The sequence below is a fragment of the Monomorium pharaonis genome, chromosome 9 (genome assembly GCF_013373865.1).
Source record: "Monomorium pharaonis isolate MP-MQ-018 chromosome 9, ASM1337386v2, whole genome shotgun sequence".
Classification (NCBI taxonomy): Eukaryota; Metazoa; Arthropoda; class Insecta; order Hymenoptera; family Formicidae; genus Monomorium; species Monomorium pharaonis.
Genome location: NC_050475.1, coordinates 1,374,655 through 1,390,279, shown reverse-complemented (window position 1 = coordinate 1,390,279; position 15,625 = coordinate 1,374,655). Strand labels below are relative to the sequence as shown.

Here is a 15,625-nt window from a genome sequence, read left to right as displayed (position 1 = left end):
CAAATAAATTTATTTATGCAGATAACTGCAGATAAAAATAAAATGTATAAAGTTTGTTATTACAAATAATAGAACTGTGATCGATTTGATGTATATTTTTTTATTTTCTGGCCACTGTTCTATCTGTCTTTTCCCTCTGAACTTTTTCCGTCTATATACCGCAAAATTATAATCAGACACAGTTGATGTATCTCGTTTGCGTGCTTGTAGTCTGTGCACGACAGTTAATTCAGAAAATTTTACTCGACTTTTGACTGTCGTAATGCGTCACGAAAATTAGCCTATTCATAGTTGAATGTGTATACGCAAGCAATCCTTAATTTACTTGTTTGTCTGCAACTCTGCGAATCCTTTACTCTCTTAACGTTTGTTTGTCGTGCGCGTTATTCTGACTAAATTGCTCGTAGAAAAAAATAAACAATTTCGCAAAAGATTACTTTGACTAAATTTGCGTCATACAGCGTAAATAATTGAATTGCGATCACAGTAAATGGATCACGTCATGAATAATGTCACATCAATTTTGAAAGAAATAACCGGGGCTTTATTCAATACACCGTCGGGAAAAAGAACACCTTCGATTTAAATACTTTTCCACAATATTTATAGCATCTGGTATTTTCACCGTTTAGATTGCCCGAGTGCTCCGTTTCCTTTGGAAAGAAGATTATCGTCGATATAGATCTGCGACCCGCGGGTGATGTGAAATTTAACAACGCTCTCGGCTAAATAAACGTCGCTCAAGGGATTTAAATTTCGCTCTGATCGGAAGATTGAAAACATTTCTCGCAAAATACCGCCCTTGATGGTTTTTAACGTTACATTTTGCATTTACTGTCAAAACGTTATTCTACCGTTGACTGTCAACATGTTTTTTTTACATCTTTACTTTGTTCATACATTTCGACGTGTAAAGCAATATAGCTATGAGTCTTAAGCCGTCGCATTGAGATTAATGTGTGAATTCAGAGATAAATATAATACCGCGTAATTAAGACTAATTGGTTTTACTTCAGTAATGAGCTGTTAACACGACGTTGCTTGTCTTCATAATCAAGCTACGTGTAATTTCCGCATGAAAAAGAAATATAATTTAACGCGCGAAATTTGATAATTAACTTTTATACGTCAACTGTACGTGTTGAGTAATAAAATAATTTACTACTAAAAGTGGAATTGAAAAAAAAGTTTTTCTTTCCAATAAACGCGCTTTTAATATACATTATGTCTTACGTTTACGCACACAACTAAAGATAAATGTCAAAGAGATATCCATCAGAAGAGGATAGATAAATTATTTGCATTAAAGAGAGCAACGATCAAGTTTCACTTACTTGTCGATTTGTCATAAATTCCTATCTTCGCTCGGAGCGTTTTTGCCACGATTTTCGTTGTCCCCTCTTGCACTATCGATAAACTGGCAGACGGAATTGGATTATACGCGCCATGATTGATTGCCTCCCTTTTTGCATCGGCGAGCAACAGTGCAACTCGATCAGTATTGTAGATGTGCTGTAATCGTAAACAAGCGACACTTTGAATCTTTTGTATATGTATAACACAAAGTTATAAGAAGTGGACAAGCATTGACAAAATTAAAATTTAAAAAAGCAAAATTTACAAGCAAAATTTTATCAAGATAAGTTTCCCGGTAATCAAACATATTCCTCGGATACTTACATGGAAATTTATCATTTTTAATCTTAAGTAGTTTTATAATATACAATATTAAAATTTAATTGCAGTTTTTAAATATTTTAAGATATTTATCGACAAAGTAGGTTATTTTAGCTCTGCATTGTTACATGTTCGGTCACTAGGACATTTATCTTACGGTATATAAAATCAGTGTTGCTTTTTTATTTGAAACTGGAAATCGAAAACACATTGCCTTTTCTTAGAATCCGGATACAAATAAACGCGAATAGATTTTTGCAAATATTTTTCTATATTCATTGTGTACACGAATCATCACGTCGCTTAAACCTTGACCATGGACTACAAAGTGGCATAGCGAGAGAGGATGATCTTTTGATCATAAACGATCAAAAGGTTACGCGATGAGAGACGCGTGTATTCGATAGTAAGGACAGTGCGATAAGAGAGAGAGAGAGAGAGAGAGAGAGAGAGAGAGAGAGAGAGAAAGAGAGCTAGCTAGCGAGGAATCACAGAAATGAAGAGACGTAGTCGCTGCATCAGCAATAAGGGGGACAGCAGTATCATGAATAGAACAGCTAGCAACCGCAATTGCGTGACAAAGGATCTCGTGATGTCGGTTACAGACGTGCTAATTATTTCAGGATAGTTAGTTTCACATTTACGCGTTGAAGTGTGTTCTTCGGTAAAGCCTCATATATTATTTATTTCTTTTTCCCGAACAAGGTACTTGTACACTTGTATAGTTGTAATCACTGATTTATCTTTCAAAAAGATATTTCTGATATTCTTTCAGAGTCTTGTCAACATAACATTAAGAAAGAATAAATTTTTGAGCATTATATATTTACATAAAAACAATGCGACATTTTAGAGGAGCAATAATTTCTATCTGTGCAACGCTAATTATGAGAACAGTGATTGGGGTGTAAACAGAATAAATGGTAATTGAAGAACAAAAGTTCGGCGGCGTAACGTTAATTAAAAGAAAATTAAATATATTAAATTTAATACGTACATCATGTTTCCCGGAACATCATTAAAAGTTGCGACAGGAGGCTGTGATTTTAGCCATGATTTTGCACGTGCCGCGATTAACGATGTAGATCTACTTCGTTATTCATGTTGATGATGTTACATGCTATTTATTGTTCTTGAATGGCCATTAATACGAGTGGTTTCCGAGCATTTTCTATCGCAAATTCATTCGTGCGCTGGGTGGAAACGGGCAATTGCAATTTGCCCGTATCGCAACTGCAGGGCTGCAGGGGTTGTCGACAAGTGCGCCTTACAGTTTCCTTATTGGGGCCATTTGTCACTGTAAGGTGTAGAAAGCTCGTAGCTTTACCACTCAAAAAAAGATTGCGTTGTGGCGGGTGCAACATTTGTCAAGCGTATCAGAGCGAGTTGCGGGGCGATTGCAACGTCAGCAAATTTAAGAAGACTGCACGCACAGATACCGCAACAATTCCTCTACGACTGCAATTCTCCGTTCTCTCGTTTCTCACTCCAAATTTAATGGTAGAATACGGATTACGGAGCAGCGACGTAAGGGAAAATTGTACGACGCGAAAATTTTGAATGCCTGGAGCATTCTGTAGATATTGCATATATATATCAAATTGTCGAGCAACAATTTATAATGCAATTTTCTGCATATCGGTTACCTGCGTCTGCTCCTCCATGTAACAAGAAAACGGGACGGTATGTCGATATCACCTACCGCGACTTTAATTCCGTCTCATCCTTTAGGACGTAAAAACTTGCCGCAAGCGAGATAAAACTGGTGGACTTTTTATTCCTCTCTGTGATCTAATCACGTCGAGCGAAATCGATAGTCGAGAAAATTGCGTATCTCTGGTATACAATCATGACCATCAACCAAACTCGGTCTTAGATTTTCCAATACGACAAATGTTCCTTTTCAATTTTCACTAGCTGCAATTTATACTAATCTATCTTCCATTATCTAAATTAGGGAAAAAACAAAATAAATTTTAATTCATGCTGACATAAGCTTCCATACGGGATTGAATATTCTCTCTGATGAAAAAAAGCAAGAATTTTTCTAGTTTTAACTGGATCTTTCGATTACCTTTAGTAATTTTGCGTTATTACAATAATATTTCAATCTTGTACTACATATTAGATCATTAAAAAAATTGTATTAAATATTAAAATCAAAATTAATTCAAAATTAAATATTTCAAACCAAACCAGCCAGTGAAATAAAGAGTTTGTTGGGAAAGATTGTTAAATTCATATATTTTTTAAATATTTATCTTCGCGATAGTCTTGAGAAAAATGCGCAACAAATTTTGAGATAACTTGATACTCAGGCTATAACGTAACAACACAATTTTCTGCAACATCACAAAATTGCCGTTCCCGGGAAACGTGCCGTTGCATGTGCTCGCTTGATTGGTAACTATAGCCGCCCTTGACGACGGCGGCGCACTAGAACTACACCGGGGAACCACTGTCGACATTGAGTGTGACCCTCCTCCATCAGGCGACTACCTTTCTGCCGTTTGAGCAGACGAACCTAATTTAACTCGGGATGAGTACTCGCGCGCAGGATGAAAGCTAAGGCGCAGTCAAACGGAGTCGAAACGCGACTGATTAGCCATCGCGAAACATTTTTCTATCAACCTAAAAAAACCGTTATTTTTTTAAGTAATCAAATCGACTCTATCGCAAGCAAAGCGAGCCCATGAAAACGTGAAATTGTACAAAAAATTTAAATCGTACAAAAATTTTGTATGAGAGAAAGAAACTACATCTAGCAAAACGTTGATTCAGATTCCTCTCTCATTCGATTAAAGAAAGAATAAAAACATAAAAATAAATATGTTATATACATTTAATACAAAAACAGAATTATTACATTTGATGTAATGTAAATTAAAATAACTTATATAATGTATGAATCAATGAAACTATAAACTCCAATTATCGATGAGAAAGAATTGAAGCATTATGGGCTTATTGTATTATTTACGGCATATTATTGTACCTTTGTATTACGCGATACAAAGGAAGGAAGTTCGAATTGGGAAGCCTTCCAGCGGGAGCCTGGAAGTTCGAAAGCTGTTTCCAGAATTAGTCTTGTTGGATGCGAAGTTACGAAGTTAATCCTGCACTCGTATCTGTATTACTAGCTCCTGCACTGATCACTCACGTAAACGCGAAACACTAAAACGTTTCCTCGGGCTATACATGACTATTATATTATATTCGTGTTCAAGTTCGCGCTGATGTCTGCACTCCTGTAAATAAATGTTTAATTGACAGCATCATCGGTATCGCAAGGATCAAGGAATTTCTCGGAACTAAACGTTAAACGAGGAAGATTTTCAACCGCCAAACATCTCAGATAAATTTCAAAGTTATCTCAGTAGTGATTAAGTAGTGATTAAAATGAAGCCTATGACTACTCGCCTTGAAAGTTAGTTCAGTGAAGTAACCCACGTCAAAAGAGATAATTATGCGGCGAAGAATGTTGAAGTGTCCTTCACTTCAAAATTAAAATTTTAATTTCGATTATCATGATGTAACTTTGCCCGCAACTCCTAGCCAATTTGCATTCAAACCAGTTATACCATCTTATTTTTCTTTCTCAGGCGCATACATGTAGATTGGTGTGCCTTTCACCGAATTTTAACATTATGGTAATTTACTTTTGTAGAAACTTTTTCTTAGCAGAATTTTTAGAACTAGTAAGAAAAGGTAGTTTAAACACAAGAAATATAATAGAAAATAATATCGGCTCTAGAAATTTATTCTACAAAACTCAGTGAAATAATTATTGCGATAAATCTATACATTGCTATTTGTACATATACATATATTTCTTTCTACTTTGTTTCTTCAATTTCATCGTTCGCTACAAGCCGAATATTTCGGCTAAAAGCCAAAGCGCTAAGTGTCGAATTAATCTGAGAAATTAATTGCTTGCTCGCAATTTCCTCGGAGGTAGCTAACTTGTTCCATTCGAGCGTCTCTCCACGATGTATTTCCGTAAAAGTGGTTTGAGACTTTCGTGATAAAATTGTCAAAGAGGAAGAAGCTTTTCAAGTAAGAGTCACAAAATCGGGAATTGCAGATGCAACGGCGGAAACACAATATCCGGCGCGTAAAGCTCGCGAGAGAAAAAGCTTTATCGCACTTGTCTGGAAACTTGCCTATCGTGCCTGATGCAGGGAAGTTATTTCCGGTGGGACCGAAAAATCCGGCATACATGAGACATACGGATTTCCAGGTGCCCATATAGGCAAGCTTATATATTTGCTGCAAATACGCGTCACTCCTTCACCACGTCTGCGAACGCATGACATTCGCCATGTGCTGCACTATCGAAGCTGCAAATGACGTAGTGGAACGACGATATCTTATTCATCAGATACGACGTTGAAGTACGCCGTATTGCAGGAGAATAAATTTAGATCAAGTTTGTCTGACTCATCTTATATATTTTAAGAACAAGTTGCTTCGCGATTAATTATCCTACGTTTAATTCACAATATAATTTTGTATAATAATTTGATTTCCCACTAAATATATGAATACAACAATGATGAGAGAGAGAGAGAGAGAGAGAGAGAGAGAGAGAGAGAGAGAGAGAGAGAGAGAGAGGGGAGGGGGAGAGATTCAAATAAGTTCTTTTATTCCTCAGACGTCAGTCGCATCACTAAAAACTGCTCATTGCCTTCAAATGATTACTTAAAGGAGACGGAAGGAGAAGACATTTTTGCATTCGTGCTGGAAGTAGGATTTGTGATATAACTTGGTTATATCTTGTTTACTAAGATTGGAGGAAAGAAACACGTGGGACGTGATTCTCCGGATGCTCGTAAAAGCAAATAGCTTTTGAAATGCGTTCTGTCTACTTGCTCTTATAATGCGAATGTATGAATGTACACTGTTTCCGTATGGTACCTCGAATCTGTGGACCATACCATGCGTTATTGACGATTAAATCTAAAATTATACACAATACTTTATACGCGTATTCAAATGTTTAATATTTACAATTATAAATTTGCTTTGCAATGTGTACAACTCAATTTCGAAGAATGCTTCCACAAACATATTTTGCTTCTGCTTATTTATTTTCTCGGAAAACGAAGGAGATATCACGGCGGGATATTCTTATTTTATTTTTACTCTAGTATAAAAATCGAATTTTGTTAAAAAAAATACAGCACATTCGTGAGTTACTTCGTCCTGTGACAAAAAAAGATAAAAAAAATGTATGAAAAATTTCTGGCACAGGTCAAAAAGATTGCAGTCCTATATTTGGCAATATAGAAAATATACGATAGCTCGAGAGTCTAAGCCGCGAATATTTCCATATAATAATAAAAGTAAATCAAATTGGACATACAGTTCACGCGTAGTAACAAGAGAAAATTGGATCATAGCTACAAAAAATTCGTTACCATGCAATAGTCGTAAAAACAAAAAAAATACAAATAACGGGTTTTTTTCGCGTGGATTTTCATTTCTTGCATCCAGTTTCTCACGTTTCTTATAAACCTGGTAATTTTTTGTTTCGTTTTCTTTTAAAGAAGTAAATTATCTCATTTAACTCGTTTACTCTCAAAATTCAATTAAATTTAAAAAATACATGAAAGGTCAACCTAGTAAATAATTAAGTAACAAGAAAATTTCTATCTCGCTTCTAAAAATTCTTATTCATTATTTGCTCGAGTTATCTTGTGTATCTTTGTTCTCATTGATAATCGAAATAATTAGTTTTTTTAATTTTCCAAATTACACAACGAATCTGTGATACATATTATGATGCTACAAATATCACTAAAATTTTATATTGCCATTTGTCACGTTATCCGTTAACTTTTATCTGTTTACCAGTTTATTTGCTTCCTAGCAAATTACTTGTCATCATTCGTTTTATTTGCTGATAGGCGCACATGTTTCTCTTATTTTGCATTGACAGATGGAAATATGCCAAGTTAGTTTAATATGTTTCCGAAATAGCATAAGCACCGTATGCACGTTAAAAGGATTTTTAGAACTTTAGCACTTAAAGAAGCGGTCCCGGGCGACATAAACTTCTTTTATTATTCCTTTTAAGACTTGGAACTATATATTTTAATTAAAAAGCATAATTCCATTTTCCCAGCTTTACAAGACCGTAAACGGAACGATTCGGCTCTGTATTCGCCTCTTATTCTATTTTCTATCAAATTTTTTTCAGCACACCTTTCGACAAGCACCAGGATTCAACGGCGACATCGATTTTTCCCCTTTCTCCGTCGGCTTGTTACTCCATTATTCGCTTTGTGATCGTACGCGAGTTTTACGCTCGGCAGGACGGCGCTTTAATTATCTTCGATCGCGTTTTCGCCACGAAATGCCATATGTGAAGTCGCTGAAAATTCCATTTGCCGCACGACGGTGATTATTAGCCTTACCTTTTGCTTTTGCTGACAAGTGCACGAGTGTCACGTATAAATCACCGGAAAGAGAGAAGAACTTGGTACATGGAGACGCGTGTAGTTTGATAAGAAAATTAACGTTAGAAATAAACTCTTAACGTGGCGTTTTATTACTTAACGTGATCTTGCTTATACGACGATTTATTTTATACAAATTTTCCTATAAATTTTCTAATATAAAAACATATTTGCGATTTATTATATGAAATGTATTTACTCACGATCATAAAGTAGATTATAAGATTTATGTATAACATTTATAATATACAACTAGAAATAATATACTAGCAGAGTTATAAAATTCTACGTTATATATATATATATCGAGCAGTATGTACGTTTATGTATTATGTCATTCACACAGATTTCAACATCAATTGCCTGTTGCATTAAAAGAATTTAATGTTATTTCAATAAAGTTTACGGCGTCATTGTGCTCTCAGCGCATAAATTCAATTTTTAGAGTTAATGTTCATATATGACTTCACAAGATGTCTACTGAAAGTAATCGCTATATATTTTAATAACACATATTAAAGATTAAAAAAAAATAGAGCGTTTATTGTTTTTATTGTCTAGCCTATAACTCTTTTCAGATAAAAAGAAGCAGTTCGTTAAAAAAAATGTTATAGTCTCATAATGGTTTAAATTTGATAATGTCTAGTCTAATCAAAATTGTCTTTTAACCGTTAAAAATTCAGCAGCAGTACAGAAACATCCATCTTGCAGTTTCTCGCGATACCTATAACTTCTCTCGCGTTAAAGTTTCGCAACACGAGCATACGTCTTGCGTAAACCATGTCAGTGAAGTATCTCACCGTAAAGTCCGACGGACTATTATTTCTGGCGGACTCTCGGTAACCGTGAGTTGTCTCGGGTCTCGTAAAAAGGTGCGGTTGGCTTGCTTATCTTAAACCTGCTCATGTTGGTTGGGGGGGTCAGAATTTCCGTGTCGAATCCCCTAGTAAGTTTCCTTATCTCTCGATAAACCTTGATCTTTAAGGCCAGATTTGTAATAATTCATCGTGTTTATCTTGGAAATACGTAAAGGCTCTTTCGAAATAAATACGTTGCTACAATTTCACAGTTAAAATTATATAGATTATATATTTTTCCTAATGTATGTGTGTAAACGGTTATATATTCCGAGAGAAAAGATATAGACTCTTGATAAAATTAAATAAAAGTACAGCACCTGACAACTTTTCAAAGAATAAAATATATTTCAAAAGTTGCGTTAATGCTTGCAATTTTGCAAAGTTAATGCTAATATTGCTCCAAGTAGTTCTTTATTCTCGCGGAGAAGCAATATCTGTCAAAAGTTTCTGTAAAATGAAAAACAAAATAAAAATGGACATCGTCTTGGACAAAAGGCGAAGTAAGTATTTGAAGCTCAATGCGAGCAAATGTTAGCCGAAATTGCTAAGTATTTTCTGCAGCTACTTTCATGGAAAATTTGTACCTACGAGAAATACGGCCAAAGTGGTATGTGGAAAGTGAGCGTACCGAGACCGTGGGAAATTGCGTGGCTTCCTTCCTTGAAACAGCACTTGCTGCCTCGTTCTCTAAGATGCTACGGATAAACGAGTCGAAATATGAGGCCGTTGTTTCCAACGAAGGTCACGGACACAACTACACGATAGCAAATGTACCAGGGGCATTTTATATATACATATAACTGCGAGAAAGAAGAGTTACTCTACATCATGGAAACACGCGAATCAATTGTTCCATCGTTGGCGCGCCTTTACGTAGAATAGGTATACAAAAATCGAAAATGCATTCGAAAAACTTACGACAGGTTTCGTTTCTTTCCTCAAAATTTTTTACATGTCAAATATTATATACGCGAAAGAAAAATCGCATGCGCAAATATCAATAAATTTTTCACAAATGTACATCATGAAAAAGAAGTAAAGACATTTTTTTTTTTTTATGAAAGGCGAGCGTAAGCATTCTTATTCGTCCAAATGTCGCATTTAAGTCATATATATAATAGTCTATACTGTATGAGAAAATCTCTTCTTAAGTAAAATCGGAGAGAAATTCCCTTTCACACGACATAACATATCTAATGGAAGGAAACCATTAGTTTCTGAGTCATTCACGCAGAACAAAAGCTGCTAATGTGATACTCTATGCCCGGGCAGAATATTATCTAACCGACATCTCTACTGAAAATAATTCTTATTCGTTCGAAGTATTATCGATTTCAACGACAGCGTCCATGACAACTTTCAACCGACTTGAAAAGTTGAGGGCAGCGTCCTAGAAAGAAATTACTGATATTGGTGTGCAGAGAGGTAGACATCAAAAGAGGAAAAATTTGAGGCGAAAAAGTAAGGTTGAACAGCACCGCAGGGACCGAGAGTAAAAGAAAGAAGTAAAAGAAAGAAAATCCAAGGGAGAACGAAAGAAAGAAAAGGAAAAAGGAAGAAAAACTGAGGAAAAACGAATGAGAGGAATATCAAGAACTATCGTTTCCTCCAGCTGATAATCGAAAATTTCAAACCTGGCGTGTCGAAAGCGAATTTATGGTAAATTCGCTAACGAGAATTTACGCAAACAAGAAGAAAAAGAAAAGTTTAGATAAGTAAACTGCAAGCTCAAAATTTGTAATTTCAAATTCCTGAATATTTTTCGACAAAGTTAACGAATCGATAAAACGGCGCGGCACGTACTCCCTATTCCTTCCATTACGATAGTTTTTTTGTTAATAGGTAGACCCTTCATTAAGAGTCTATCTATCAGCCGCCTTACTCACTTTACCGTGAAACAACAATGGCTAGGTGAGTAATACTTCCAGTGGTCCTCGTAATATCCGATAATTGGCACTTGATATTCGCGCAAAATTGCGCAGTTAAGACTCCCCGACACTCAGGTCACGTCGCCTCCTCTATTTCTGTCTGACCTTAATTAATGTAAAATATTCGTGCCTATACTTCATATCCGTTGCCTTTTGCTCCAATTATTAAATTGCATATTCGACATGTAAGTAATAAAACATTATCAAAAAACATTTTATTCTACATATTATTTTTTGTATGTCGTCCATGTATATCGCGCGCGTTGAATCAAAATCGTAACGAATAGATAAATGCTCTTTTCAATCGAGATATGAAATCCTTAATTGAAAAATATCAAATAACGTTGTTCCAGGTATGGCGCTTTGTGTTTTAATTAATAGTAAAGCATGAAGATACAGTTATATATATCATGTGTATATTTTATACGTGTATATTTTGTGCTTTTTTGGTTTATCTGCTTCGCTTCTATATTCCTCAAACGAATAAATATTTTTCTAATTAGCAATGGCATAGACCTCGATTGGAGAACGATGGGAAAAACGTTTATTTATAGAGAGGCTCACCTTTCGCACATACCCGACGATTAATCGAAGGTCTTCTCGCATTATTGAAATTGGTTACATTTCAGATAAAAAATGGCAAATACGACGAACATACTGAAATTTAATAATATTCTAATTAAATTCTTTTCGTGCAACATAAACATTTTATAAAAGTAATCTCTCGGTAATAAATATTAATATCGTGTAATGATTAAAAATACATCAAAACGCGAAATTTCAAAGAATATTATACACTGGACGCAGTTTGCGAAAAAAACTCATCATACCATTGAAAGAAAAAAGTTGTAGAAATTTGTCAGAGAAATTTTCGATGAAACATATTAGGTGTATCGTCGAATCTCATATCTATCGGCGTGAGATGGAAGCGAAAGATACCGCGTCAATGATGATCAGAGTAACTGCTGAAAGATCAAAGATAAATGAGAGATGGTGCGGCTGTCTTTCCAACGCGATCAATAATCTTTCCGCTTGTATAAATAGTCGCTATTGATTTTCCACTTTGCAACGTATTCTTCGTTTGCCTTCTCTCGTCGGATCGCCGGCCTTCAATATTTCAGAGTGAGCATTGTGAAAACAAACAATTCGCTTCGCAGTCCCTATGAGTAATATCGATAAGAGATTGGACCAAAATAAGTTAACAAGCCGGTCACACGAGTCGGGATATAAATATATAAATTTAATTAAATATTAGATTGTATATACCTATTTTTTAATACCACGCATGCAAAGGAATTATTACAACATCGAAATTTTTTTTGCAGCACTCGTTACTTACACATCAATGGTATTGGATATTTTAAGCGATTCTTTGAACAAGAAATATTAAAGTTTGCAATAACAAGACATACCGATTAATTATAATTATTTCCTATTTTAATCGAGAGATCACGATTTTGCACCATCCTTTAAAAATTATACCGGAGAGTTATGAAACGGTTACAGAAAGTTTCGCAGTTGATTGCATAGTGTTTAATACATTCCGATTTTGTAACGCATCGTAAATCTGCATCAGCGTTTGGGCGTTCGTTACCGGCGAATTTATTGCTTTGATGTAAAGCATTCTCAACATGCATTTCCTGGTTGTTGTTCCAGTTTGTGCACCCCCTTTAAATTTACGTCTGACCTTGCCCGACGTATAATGTAGACGCGAGAAGTTCCAGGACACGCTATGCGTGTCGTGCAGAACGCGTGATTCTATAGCTTCAGGAAATTGCGGGCTACGCGTCTATAAACTCTTTGTAATGTCACGGAATAAGCGTGAGCGAAGCTTTAAGGCAATTTTCAGTTTACCCTTGTATTCTCACGCGAAGAAATTACAATCCTTTGTTAAGTTCAACTTGGTTTTACTTGCATAATAAATGTAATGCCTGTGTCGCACACAAACTTTCGAGATAAGACGCGCGGAACGTCGCGAAACGCATCGTAAATTACATCACGCGATTACAATGATAATGAATTTGGCAAATTCATGATCATCTTATTTAAAAGATAATCTTGTCGTAGGAAAGGTCTCCGACTTCTCGATTGCGGAAAATTGTAAGAACGGAAGGCATAATACGCTCTAATGTCATCTCAAAATTCGTTGAGCCAGAAGTACAGCCAAAAAGGTCAAAGCGTAATCGAGAATCAGGTCAGAGGTGACTCTGCAAATAGCGTCAAAGCACAATGTTTTTTTATTAGTTTCTTTAGCTTTCTGAATGTAATAAAATAGAAACATCTATTTAAAAACGTATTATTTTTTTCATTATCAGAAAGTTTTCTGTTCCACAAATATAACTATACGCATTAAAAAATTATAAATTAAAACAATAGTTTTTAAAAAATTTGTTTTTATGTAACTTTTTTATTAATACAAATTAACATTTTTCTAATCTAGATATTGAAAAAATAGAATGATTATTTTAATAAAATAAAAGATCAAAATGTTGATTCATGCATATATAGTAGTATTCCTTCCCGTAAAAATGGTGTCCGTTCTAGAATTCAATTACTATAAAAGCAAAATCCTGTTTTTACTTTGCCAAATCTTCGTTAATTTTCTTTGAAATTATTATTAAAGTCAAGTGATGATTCTTGTATCTCTTCTATTAGTAAAATACTTTTGGAAAACGAAAGGAACATAAATGTGCAAGAGCGCATTTCAGTCAGATTACATTTCTTTTTCTTTAGATCTAGGAAAAAAAAAACTTTTTTTCCCCGTATATTTCGCTTGCCAGTGCCAAGCCCGCTGCTTTCCATTCTCGCATCGATATGTCGATTGAAAAGTATTCAGCCACTGCGGAACGCTATAGAAAACTCGTTGTTGGCTCGTATTCCCTCTCGGTACGCGAGATCGGATATGTTCTCGACATGGACAATCGCTTGACTTTTGTACCATATCATGTTGGGAAAATGGAAAAAAAAACAACGCTCGACTGCAAGGCGAATAATCATCTCAACGTATCTCGTGGAGACGGTTAATATCTCAAAGCTCTTAACTTATGTTCGACGAACATGTGCAGCAGATAAAAGCAATCTTTTTCACCGAGTTACTTGGGTGATGCGTACAAACGGCAAAAATAAATATTACACGCATGGATAATGGAATTTTTTTTAGCGGCGTAACTCTTTTTCGGGAAAAATTCGTTTCATTTTCCTAAGTATAGCGGGATTTAAGAATCAGCAATTATTCTTGTTTGCGTCGTTCTCCTCGTAGTGCCGTAAGTCCATTTTTGCACACGTGTGTGTGTGTGTGTGTGTGTGTGTGTGTATATGTGGTGTGGTGTGTCCCCGCAAGTCCCGTAAGTTAAGGAGACCTGGGCGTTCCCGATGGTTTCTCAAGGACGTGCCATTCCCCTCATCCTCGTCGATTTACCGATGACGCGCACAGTCAATTAGATTTCACTGTCTTCCTTTACCGTTTTTATTTTATCCCGAGGGTGAACGTTTTTCGCCTCCTCGTCGAAGAAACCACGATCTTTCTGAAATTTTTCTCAAGTCTCGCTTTGCTCGTTACTTCGTCATTAAATCGTCTGATTTAATTCTGTGTCATTTTAAAACGACTCCTTTGCGAATTTCACCGGTTTGCTGCTATTAGTGCTATTTTGTGTCCTGGCATTGAATGAAAAGAGGTAAGAAATTTTAGAAAATATAAAATAATGCTATTTTTTAAATTCTTCTATCGATCCAATTTGTCTTTCCAACTTTTTTATTGCTAGCTATACACTCGATTTTTTATTTATCTTTTCCAAGAAATAAAAAGTTATTGTAAAAAAATTTAGTATTTTTCGCAGTGTTAAATATAAAATCGCACATCGATTAATTTTAGAATTGAATGTTATTGTTAAATATTTAGAAAATATCCGTGTGCTTCACATATTGCTAGTTTGCCCAAGAATCGCAAACTTGGTCAAGCTCGTTCTGTAAACTGTACGGTGGATGTATCGCTATCACGGGAGCAGGTTTAATTCTTGTGCACATTCGCGTGGAGCTCGTAACTCTCAGAATATCTGTGCATCTTAGTTTAAGACGAATTCCTGTTTGCAAAACTAGAAAAATGTTGAATAATATAATACCGTCGCTAAAATTTTGCGAATTTTCGAACTCTCTATGTCAATTTCTATCAATTATTTTAATTCTGTTAATTCTCTTAAATTTATAATTATACCTGTAACGCCACGTATCTTGGAAATCTTCTCGGTGGAGAAAATTGTGAGAGTTCTAAGAAGCAGACGAGATCTCAGATGATCAAAAGAAACGAAACAATGAACGCGAGAAAGTTCGGCAGAAAGTGCACTTCGAACAAAACAAGTTACTGCAATCAAGGACTCTCTGCAAGACGTGTCACTGCAGATACAAAATTTCGCCCGTATATACTTTAGGCAAGCAAACTTTGAAAGAATTCATTAGGATATATCGATGTTTGTCTTTAAGGAAGACGTTTTTAACACAAAGTGAGAAACAAATTTCCGGTTCGCAGCATCGCGAACTATCCTCTTAATTTTAATGTACGTTTGTAGATCTAAGCGCAATGTATTCTTATTTTCTAACATGTGCTAAACTAGATACCTTTCACACAAATTCCTTTAATATTTGATTATTTGCTATTGTGAATTGTTAAAATCGTTTTAAAACGACAATCTAAGATGCGGTATTC

General features: G+C 35.3%; 1 protein-coding gene and 1 long non-coding RNA gene across 6 annotated transcripts in view; one reads left to right on the top strand and one right to left on the bottom strand.

The window, feature by feature from the left end:
- LOC105836336 overlaps positions 1 to 15,625 on the bottom strand; it is an 89,552-nt gene that overhangs the window by 11,772 nt on the left and 62,155 nt on the right. For both annotated transcript variants that reach the window (XR_004964573.1, XR_003626491.2), the window contains exon 4: positions 1,335 to 1,512. This is a non-coding gene — a long non-coding RNA (uncharacterized LOC105836336). The remainder of the gene's footprint in view (positions 1 to 1,334; positions 1,513 to 15,625) is intronic.
- The window catches only part of LOC105836334, a 71,328-nt gene that overhangs the window by 16,037 nt on the left and 39,666 nt on the right, over positions 1 to 15,625 (top strand). The gene's annotated exons all lie outside the window — the stretch shown is intronic.